This window comes from Arachis ipaensis, chromosome B4 (assembly GCF_059453495.1).
Source record: "Arachis ipaensis isolate K30076 ecotype BB chromosome B4, ASM5945349v1, whole genome shotgun sequence".
NCBI classification, from domain to species: domain Eukaryota; kingdom Viridiplantae; phylum Streptophyta; class Magnoliopsida; order Fabales; family Fabaceae; genus Arachis; species Arachis ipaensis.
In genome coordinates this window covers 40,688,323-40,699,185 of record NC_142439.1, presented here as the reverse complement: position 1 = coordinate 40,699,185, position 10,863 = coordinate 40,688,323, and the positions used below count along the sequence as shown (strand labels likewise).

The 10,863-nt window shown below is 38.0% G+C and overlaps 1 non-coding gene across 1 annotated transcript; it reads left to right on the top strand.

The window, feature by feature from the left end:
- Positions 1-7,375: 7,375 nt before the first annotated feature.
- LOC148567292 (small nucleolar RNA R71) lies at positions 7,376-7,483 on the top strand. Its single transcript, XR_015882288.1, has one exon. It is a non-coding gene; the product is annotated as a small nucleolar RNA R71 (small nucleolar RNA).
- Positions 7,484-10,863: the final 3,380 nt, after the last annotated feature.

Here is a 10,863-nt window from a genome sequence, read left to right as displayed (position 1 = left end):
TTGTGACAAATGAGAAGAATGAATTGATACCCAGAAAGATAGTGACCAGATGGCGTATGTGCATTGACTACCGGAAACTTAATGAAGTCACCTGGAAGGATCACTTCCCCCTACCTTTCATGGACCAGATGCTTGAAAGATTAGCAGGACATGAGTATTATTGCTTCCTGGATGGGTATTCGGGCTACAATCAAATTGTTGTAGACTCCAAGGATTAGGAAAAAACTTCATTTACTTGTCCATATGGTGTCTTTGCTTATAGGAGAATACCCTTTGCATTGTGCAATGCACCTACAACATTCCAAAGGTGCATGCTCTCCATTTTTTCAGACATGATTGAGAAGTTCAAAGAAGTATTCATGGACGACTTTTCTATGTTTGGGAACTCATATGATGATTGCCTATGCCATCTTGCTCTTGTGCTAAAAAGGTGTCAAGAAACCAACCTGGTTTTAAACTAGGAGAAATGCCATTTTATGGTGACTGAAGGGGTGGTTCTTGGTCACAAGATTTCAAAAGATGGCATAGAAGTGGACAAGGCAAAAGTGGAAATAATTGAAAAATTACCTCCACCTTGCAATGTCAAAGTAATCAGAAGTTTTTTGGGACACGCTGGGTTCTATAGGAGGTTTATCAAAGACTTTTCTAAGATTGCAAAACCCCTTAGCAACCTACTTGTCTCTAATACTCCCTTTGTTTTTGATAGAGAGTGCATGGTAGCCTTTGATGAACTTAAGAAAAAACTCTCCTCTGAACCTATTATAGCACCACCAAGTTGGGATCTTCCCTTTTAACTAATGTGTGACGCATCTGATTTTGCTATTGGTGCTGTTCTAGGACAGAGGAAAGACAAGCTAGTACATGTTATTTACTATGCTAGCAAGGTCCTTGGTGCACAGAAATCGTGACTGTTCCATTCCTTGGTAACGGCGCTAAAAACTTAATACGCACGTTCATAATCTTAGTTCTTTGTCACAACTTCGCACAACTAACCAGCAAGTGCACTAGGTCGTCCAATTAATAAACCTTACGTGAGTAAGGGTCGATCCCACGGAGATTGTCAGTTTGAAGCAAGCTATGGTCATCTTCCAAATCTCAGTCAGGTAGATTCAATTGATTATGGAGATTTAATAATTAAAAGATAAATAAAATATAAAATAAAGATAGTGATACTTATGTAATTCATTGGTGAGAATTTCAGATAAGCGTATAGAGATGCGTTCATTCCTCCTGAATATCTACTTTCATGTTGTCTTCATCCAATCATTCATACTCCTTTCTATGGCAAGCTGTATGTCAGGCATCACCGTTGTCAATGGCTACATCCTGTCCTCTCAGTGAAAATGGTCCAATGCGCTGTCACTGCATGGCTAATCATCTGTCGGTTCTCGATCATACTGGAATAGGATCCATTGATCCTTTTGCGTCTGTCACTACGCCCAGCACTCGCGAGTTTGAAGCTCGTCGCAGCCATCCCTTCCCAGATCCTACTCGGAATACCACAGACAAGGTTTAGACTTTCCGGATCTCAAGAATGGCCGTCCATGGATTCTAACTTATACCACGAAGATTCTGATTAAGGAATCCCAGAGATACTCATTCAATCTAAGGTAGAACGGAAGTGGTTATCAGGCACGCGTTCATAGGTTGGGAATGATGATGACTGTCATGATCATCACATTCATATTGAGGTGCGAATGAATATATTAGAATTGGAATAAGCTTGAATTGAATAGAAAAACAATAGTACTTTGTACTAATTCATGAGGAACAGAAGAGCTCCACATATTCATCTATGGTGTATAGAAACTCTACCGTTGAAAATACATAAGTGATGAAGGTTCAGGCATGGCCGAATGGCCAGCCCCCAAACGTGATCCAAGGATCAAAAGATAATCCAAAGATGAACAATAGATGATCCAAGATGAATCCCCGATGTAAATAAAATAGTAAAAATTCGTATTTATACTAAACTAGTTACTAGGGTTTACAGAAATGAGTAAATGATGCAGAAATCCACTTCTGGGGCCCACTTGGTGTGTGCTTGGGCTGAGCATTGAGCTTTACACATGTAGAGGCTTCTTTTGGAGTTGAACGCCAGTTTGTAACCTGTTTCTGGCGTTTAACTCCACTTTGCAACCTGTTTCTGGCGTTTAACTCCAGAATGCAGCATGGACTTGGCGTTGAACGCCAGTTTGCGTCGTCTAAACTCGGACAAAGTATGAACTATTATATATTGCTGGAAAGCCCTAGATGTCTACTTTCCAACGCAATTGAGAGCGTACCATTTGGAGTTTTGTAGCTCCAGAAAATCCACTTTGAGTGCAGGGAGGTCAGAATCCAGCAGAATCTGCAGTCCTTCTTCAACCTCTGAATCTGATTTTTGCTCAAGTCCCTCAATTTCAGCCAAAAAATACCTGAAATCACAGAAAAACACAAAACTCATAGTAAAGTCCGGAAATGTGATTTTTATTAAAAACTAATAAAAATATACTGAAAACTAACTAAATCATACTAAAAGCTATGTAAAAACAATGCCAAAAAGCGTATAAATTATCCGCTCATCACAACACCAAACTTAAATTATTGCTTGTTCCCAAGCAACTAAAAATCAAATAAGATAAAAAGAAGAGAATATACTATAAATTCCAAAATATCAATGAAACTTAGCTCCAATCAGATGAGCGGGACTTTTAGCTTTTTGCCTCTTGAATAGTTTTGGCATCTCACTTTATCCATTGAAGTTCAGAATAATTGGCATCTATAGGAACTCAGAGTTCAGATAGTGTTATTGATTCTCCTAGTTCAGTATGTTGATTCTTGAACACAGCTACTTTATGAGTCTTGGCCGTGGCCCTAAGCACTTTATTTTCCAGTATTACCATCGGATACATAAATGCCACAGACACATAACTGGGTGAACCTTTTCAGATTGTGACTCAGCTTTGCTAAGGTCCCCAATTAGAAGTGTCCAGGGTTCTTAAGCACACTCTTTTTTTTCTTTGGACCTTGACTTTAACCGCTCAGTCTCAAACTTTCACTTGACACCTTCATGCCACAAGCACATGGTTAGGGACAGCTTGGTTTAGCCGCTTAGGCCAGGATTTTATTCCTTTAGGCCCTCCTATCCACTGATGCTCAAAGCCTTGGATCCTTTTTATTTACCCTTGCCTTTTGGTTTTAAGGGCTATTGGCTTTTTCTGCTTGCTTTTTCTTTTTATTTCTTTTTTTTTTGCCATTTTTCTTTTCTCTTTTTTTTCTACAAGCTTTTGTATTCACTGCTTTTTTTTGCTTCAAGAATCATTTTTATGATTTTTAATTTTATCAAATAACATGTCTCCTTTTCCTTATTCTTCAAGAGCCAACATATTGAACATTCATAAACAACAATTTCAAAAGACATATGCACTGTTCAAGCATTCATTTAGAAAACAAAAAGTATTGTCACCACATCAAAATAATTAAACTAGTTTCAAGGATGAATTCGAAACCATGTACTTCTTGTTCTTTTGTTTTTAGAACATTTTTCATTTTAAGAGAGGTGATGGATTTATAGGACATTCATAACTTTAAGGCATAGACACTTAAATACTAATGATTATGTAATAAGACACAAACATAAACATAAAGCATAGTAAACGAAAAATAGGAAAATAAGAACAAGGAGATTAAGGAACGGATCCACCTTAGTGAGGGTGGCGTCTTCCTCTTCTTGAAGAACCAATGGTGCTTTTGAGCTCCTCTATGTCTCTTCCTTGCCTTTTTTGCTCCTCCCTCATGGCTCTTTGATCTTTTCTAATCTCATGGAGGATGATGGAGTGCTCTTGGTGTTCCACCCTTAGTTGTCCCATATTGGAACTTAATTCTCCTAGGGAGGTGTTGATTTGCATGGTGGGGAATTTCGTCATGCTCTTGTTGAGGTCCATGATCTCTTATTCGCTCCATCCTTTTCTTAGTGATGGGCATGTCCTCTTCAATGAGGATGTCTCCCTCTATGTCAATTCTAGCCAAATTACAGAGGTTGCCTATGAGGTGAGGAAAGGCTAACCTTGCCCAAGTGGAGGACTTGTCAGCCACCTTGTAAATTTCTTGAGGTATAATCTCATGAACTTCCACCTCCTCTCCAATCATGATACTATGGATCATGATGGCCCGGTCTGTAGTAACTTCAGACCGGTTACTAGTAGGAATGATTGAGCGTTGAATGAACTCTAGCCATCCCCTAGCCACTGGTTTGAGGTCATGCCTTCTTAGCTGAACCGGCTTGCCTCTTGAGTCAATTTTCCATTAAGCTCCTTCCTCACATATGTCTATGAGGACTTGGTCCAACCTTTGATCAAAGTTGACCCTTCTTGTGTAGGGGCGTGCGTTCTCTTCCATCATTGGCATGTTGAACGCCAGCCTTACATTTTCTGGACTGAAATCTAAGTATTTCCCCCAAACCATGGTAAGTCAATGCTTTGGATTCGGGTTCAGACTTTGATCATGGTTCCTAGTGACCCATGCGTTTTCATAGAACTCTTGAACCATTAAGATCCCGACTTGTTGAATGGGGTTGGTGAGAACTTCCCAACCTTTTCTTTGGATCTCAAGTCGGATCTCCAGATACTCATTCTTTTTGAGCTTGAAAGGAACATCAGGGATTACTTTCTTCTTGGCCACAACTTCATAGAAGTGGTCTTGATGGACCTTTGAGATGAATCTCTCCATCTCCCATGACTCAGAGGTGGAAGCAATTGCCTTCCCTTTCCCCTTTCTAGAGGTTTCTCTGGCCTTAGGTGCCATAAATGGTTATGGAAAAACAAAAAGCTATGCTTTTACCACGCCAAACTTAAAATGTTTGCTCGTCCCCGAGCAAAAGAAGAATGAAAGTAGTAGAAAAAGAAGAAAATAGAGGAGATGGGGGAAGAAGATGTATTCGGCCAAGGAGAAGAAGAGAGGGTTGTGTTGTGTGAAAATGAAGAAGGAGTGAGGGGTTTATATAGGGGTGAGGGGGGTGTAGGGTTCGGCCATTAGGGTTGGGTTTGGGAGGGAAATTAGTTTGAATTTTGAAGGTAGGTGGGGTTTATGGGGAAGAGAGGATGGATGTGAGTGGTGAAGAGGTGATGGGAAAGAGTGATTGAGGTGATTGGTGAAGGGTATTTAGGGAAGAGAGTTATGAAAAGGTGTGAAGAGGAGAGAAGAAAATGTGGGGATCCTCTGGGGTCCACAGATCCTGTGGGGTCACAGATCAAGTGCGGTTAAGGACTTAACATCCCTGCTCCAATTAGGCGTGTAAAATGCCCTTGCTGTGCAATCTTGGCGTTTAACGCCAGAGTGCTGCCTGTTTCTAGCGTTAAACACCCAAATGCAGCTTGTTTCTGGCATTTAACGCCAGATAGATGCTTGTTTCTGGCGTTAAACGCCAGCTTGGTGCCTGTTTCTGGCATTAAACGCCAGACAGATGCTTATTTCTGGTGTTAAACGCCAAACTGCTCTCCTTCAGGGTGTGCTATTTTTAAAGCTATTTTTCATTCTATTTTTGATTTTTCAGTAGTTTTTGTGACTTCACATGATCATCAACCTAATAAAATATGAAATAAAAAAAGGAAAATAAAATAGATATGATTAAATAACATTGGGTTGCCTCCCAACAAGCACTTCTTTAATGTCAATAGCTTGACAGTGAGCTCTCCTGGAGCCTCACAGATGTTCAGAGCATTGCTGGAACCTCCCAACACCAAACTTAGAGTTTGAATGTGGGGGTTCAACACCAAACTTAGAGTTTGGTTGTGGCCTCCCAACACCAAACTTAGAGTTTGATTGTGGGGGCTTTGGTTGACTCTGCAGTGAGAGAAGCTTTTCATGCTTCCTCTCCATGGTTACAAAAGGAGATCCTTGAGTCTTAAACATAAGGTTGTCCTCATTCAGTTGAAGGACCAACTCTCCTCTGTCCACATCAATCACAGCTCTTGCTGTGGCTAGGAAGGGTCTTCCAAGGATGATGGATTCATCCTCTTCCTTCCTAGTGTCTAGGATTATGAAATCAGCAGGGATGTAAAGGCCTTCAACCTTTACTAACACGTCCTCTACTTGTCCATAAGCCTGTTTTCTTGAGTTGTCTACCATCTCTAATGAGATTCTAGCAGCTTGCACCTCAAAGATCCCTAGTTTCTCCATTACAGAGAGTGGCATTAAGTTTATTCCTGACCCCAGGTCACATAGAGCTTTCTCAAAGGTCATGGTGCCTATGTTACAGGGAATTAGGAATTTACTAGGATCCTGTTTCTTTTGAGGTAATTTCTGCCTATCCAATGCATTTAGTTCATTGGTGAGCAAGGGAGGTTCATCTTCCCAAGTCTCATTACCAAATAATTTGGCATTTAGCTTCATGATTGCACCAAGGTATTTAGCAACTTGCTCTTCAGTAATGTCTTCATCCTCTTCAGAGAAAGAATACTCATCAGAGCTCATGAAGGGCAAAAGGAAGTTCAATGGAATCTCTATGGTCTCTAGATGAGCCTCAGATTCCTTTGGTTCCTCAAAGGGATACTCCTTATTGGTCATTGAACGTCCCAGGAGGTCTTCCTCACTAGGATTCACGTTCTCCTCCTCCTCTTTGGGTTCGGCCACATCATGTAAGGCTATGGCCTTGCACTCTCATTTTGAATTTTCTTCTGTATTGCTTGGGAGAGTACTTGGAGGGATTTCAGTGACTCTTTTACTTAGTTGGCCCTCTTGTGCCTCCAAATTCCTAATGCAGGTCCTTGTTTCATTCATGAAACTCATAGTGGCCTTAGATAGATCAGAGACTATATTTGCTAAGCTAGATGGATTCTGCTCAGAATTCTCTGTCTGTTGCTGAGTGGATGATGGAAAAGGTTTGCTATTGCTAAACCTGTTTCTTCCACCATTATTAAAGCCTTGTTGAGACTTTTTTTTATCCTTCCATGAGAAACTTGGATGATTTCTCCATGAGGGATTATAGGTGTTTCCATAGGGTTCACCCCATGTAATTCACCTCTGCTATTGCAGGGTTCTCAGGATCATAAGCTTCTTCTTCAGAAGATTCCTCTTTAGTACTGTTGGATGATTCCTTCAATCTATTTAGACTCTGAGAGATCATATTGACTTGCTGAGTCAATATTTTATTCGGAGCCAATATGGCATTCAGAGTATCAATTTCAAGAACTCCCTTCCTCTGAGGCGTCCCATTACTCACAGGATTCCTTTCAGAAGTGTACATGAACTGGTTATTTGCAACCATGTCAATGAGTTCTTGGGTTTCTGCAGGCGTTTTCTTTAGGTGAATGGATCCACCTGCAGAATGGTCCAATGACATCTTTGATAATTCAGACAGACCATCATAGAATATATTCAGGATGGTCCATTCTGAAAGCATGTCAGAAGGACACTTTTTGGTCAGTTCTTTATATCTCTCCCAAGCTTCATAGAGGGATTCACCTTCCTTTTGTCTGAAGGTTTGAGCATCTACTCTAAGCTTGCTAAGCTTTTGAGGAGGGAAGAACTTGGCTAAAAAAGCCATGACCAGCTTATCCCAAGAGTTCAGGCTGTCTTTAGGTTGACAGTCCAACCATATTCTAGCTCTGTCTCTTACAGCAAATGGGAAAAGCATAAGCTTGTAGACCTCGGGATCAACCCCATTGGTCTTAACAGTATCATAGATTTGCAAGAATTCAGTTAAGAACTGAAAATGATCTTCTGATGGAAGTCCATAAAACTTGCAGTTCTGTTGCATCAGAGAAACTAATTGAGGTTTCAGCTCAAAGTTGTTTGCTCCAATGGTAGGGATTGAGATGCTTCTTCCATGTAAATTGGAATTTGGTGCAGTGAAGTCACCAAGCATCTTCCTTGCATTGTTATTATTTTCGGCCATGTCTCCTTCTTTTTCGAAAATTTCTGTCAGATTTTCTCCAGAGAGTTGTGCTTTAGCTTCCCTTAGCTTCCTCTTTAGAGTTCTTTCAGGTTCAGGATCAGCTTCAACAAGAATGTTGTTGTCCTTGTTCCTGCTCATATGAAAAAGAAGAGAACAGAAAATATGAAATCCTCTATGTCACAGTATAGAGATTCCTTTATGTGAGTAGAAGAAGATATGAATAGAAGAAGGAGAATCCAAACACAAGGGTGAGGAGTAGGTTCGAATTCTTAGATGAAGAGGAGTGTTAGTAAATAAATAAATAAATAGAAGGAGGTGAGAAAAAAGAATTTTTGAAAATTAGATAAAATAAAATAAAAGTATTTTTGTTTTTAAATTAGAATTAAAATTAAAAATTCGAAAATTAATAAAGGAGAAATTAAATCAAATTAAATTAAATTTAGAACAATTAGTTAATTTAAAAAGGAATTTTGAAAAAGATGAAGGTGATTTTCGAAAATTAGAGACAGAATTAGTTAGGTAGTTTTGAAAAAAAGATAAGAATCAAACAAAAAGATAGGATTAGTTTGAAAAAGATTTGAAAATCAATTTTTGAAAAGATAAGAGGTTAGAAAAGAAGTTAGAAAAGATTTTGAAATTGATTTTGAAAAGATGTGATTGAAACTTATTTGGAAAAAGATTTGAAAAAGAAATTTAAAAAGATTTGATTTTGAAAATTAAAGTTGATTACTTGACTAACAAGAAACAAAAAGATATGATTTTAAAATTTAAAGATTGAACCTTTCTTACTAGGCAAGTAACAAACTTAAAAATTTTTTGAATCAATCACATTAATTGTTAGTAAAGATTTTGAAATTATGAAACAAAATAAGAAAAAGATTTTAGAAAATCAATTTGAAATTTTTGAAAATATGAAATAAAAAATGAAAAAGATTTTATTTTTGAAAAAGATTTGAAAAAGATAGAATTTTTAAATTGAAAATTTGATTTGCCTCATAAGAAACAATTAAATTTTAAAAACTTTTGACTAAATCAAATCAAATTTTTGAAAATTATGAGTGAAATAAGGAAAAGATATTTTTTTGAATTTTGAATTTTAATGATGAGAGAGAAAAACATCAAAAAGACTCAATGCATGAAAAATTTGGATCAAAACAAATGATGCATGCAAGAACACTATGAATGTCAAGATGAACACCAAGAACACTTTGAATGTCAAGATGAACACCAAGAACTTATTTTTGAAAATTTTTAAGAAAAGAAAAACATGCAAGACACCAAACTTAGAAATTTTTAATGTTGAAACATTAAGAATTCAAGAATGCATATGAAAAACAAGAAAAGACATAAAACAAGAAAATATGAAGATCAAACAAGAAAATTGACCAAGAACAACTTGAAGATCATGAAGAATGTAATGCATGAAATTTTCAAAAATAATTTTTAGAAAATAAATAAAAAAAATGCAATTGACACCAAACTAAAAACTTGACTCTAGACTCAAACAAGAAACACAAAATATTTTTGGATTTACGATTTTATTAAATTTTTTTTTGATTTTTCAAAAATTAATTGGGAAAAATGAAAAATAAGAAATTTTTTTTTTCGAAAATAAGAAATAAAAAGCTTAAAATTAAAATAAAATTACCTAATCTAAGCAACAAGATGAACCGTCAGTTGTCCAAACTCGAACAATCCCCGGCAACGACGCCAAAAACTTGGTGCGCAGAAATCGTGACTGTTCCATTCCTTGGTAACGGCGCTAAAAACTCAATACGCACGTTCATAATCTTAGTTCTTTGTCACAACTTCGCACAACTAACCAGCAAGTGCACTGGGTCGTCCAAGTAATAAACCTTACGTGAGTAAGGGTCGATCCCACGGAGATTGTCGGTTTGAAGCAAGCTATGGTCATCTTCCAAATCTCAGTCAGGCGAATTCAATTGATTATGGAGATTTAATAATTAAAAGATAAATAAAATATAAAATAAAGATAGTGATACTTATGTAATTCATTGGTGAGAATTTCAGATAAGCGTATAGAGATGCGTTCGTTCTTCCTGAATCTCTGCTTTCCTGTTGTCTTCATCCAATCATTCATACTCCTTTCTATGGCAAGCTGTATGTCAGGCATCACCGTTGTCAATGGCTATATCCTATCCTCTCAGTGAAAATGGTCCAATGCACTGTCACTGCATGGCTAATCATCTGTCGGTTCTCGATCATACTGGAATAGGATCCATTGATCCTTTTGCGTTTGTCACTACGCCCAGCACTCGCGAGTTTGAAGCTCGTCGCAGCCATCCCTTCCTAGATTCTACTCGGAATACCACAGACAAGGTTTAGACTTTTCGGATCTCAAGAATGGCCATCCATGGATTCTAACTTATACCACGAAGATTCTGATTAAGGAATCCCAGAGATACTCATTCAATCTAAGGTAGAACAGAAGTGGATGTCAGGCACGCGTTCATAGGTTGGGAATGATGATGACTGTCACGATCATCACATTCATATTGAGGTGCAAATGAATATATTAGAATCGGAATAAGCTTGAATTGAATAGAAAAATAATAGTACTTTGTATTAATTCATGAAGAACAGCAGAGCTCCACACCTTCATCTATGGTGTGTAGAAACTCTACCATTGAAAATACATAAGTGATGAAGGTTCAGGCATGGCCGAATGGCCAGCCCCCAAACGTGATCCAAGGATCAAAAGATAATCCAAAGATGAACAAAAGATGATCCAAGATGAATCCCCGATGTAAATACAATAGTTATACTAAACTAGTTACTAGGGTTTACAAAAATGAGTAAATGATGCAGAAATCTACTTCTAGGGCCCACTTGTTGTGTGCTTGGGCTGAGCATTGAGCTTTACACGTGTAGAGGCTTCTTTTAGAGTTTAACGCCAGTTTGTAACGTGTTTCTGGTGTTTAACTCAACTTTGCAACCTGTTTCTGGCGTTTAACTCCAGAATGCAG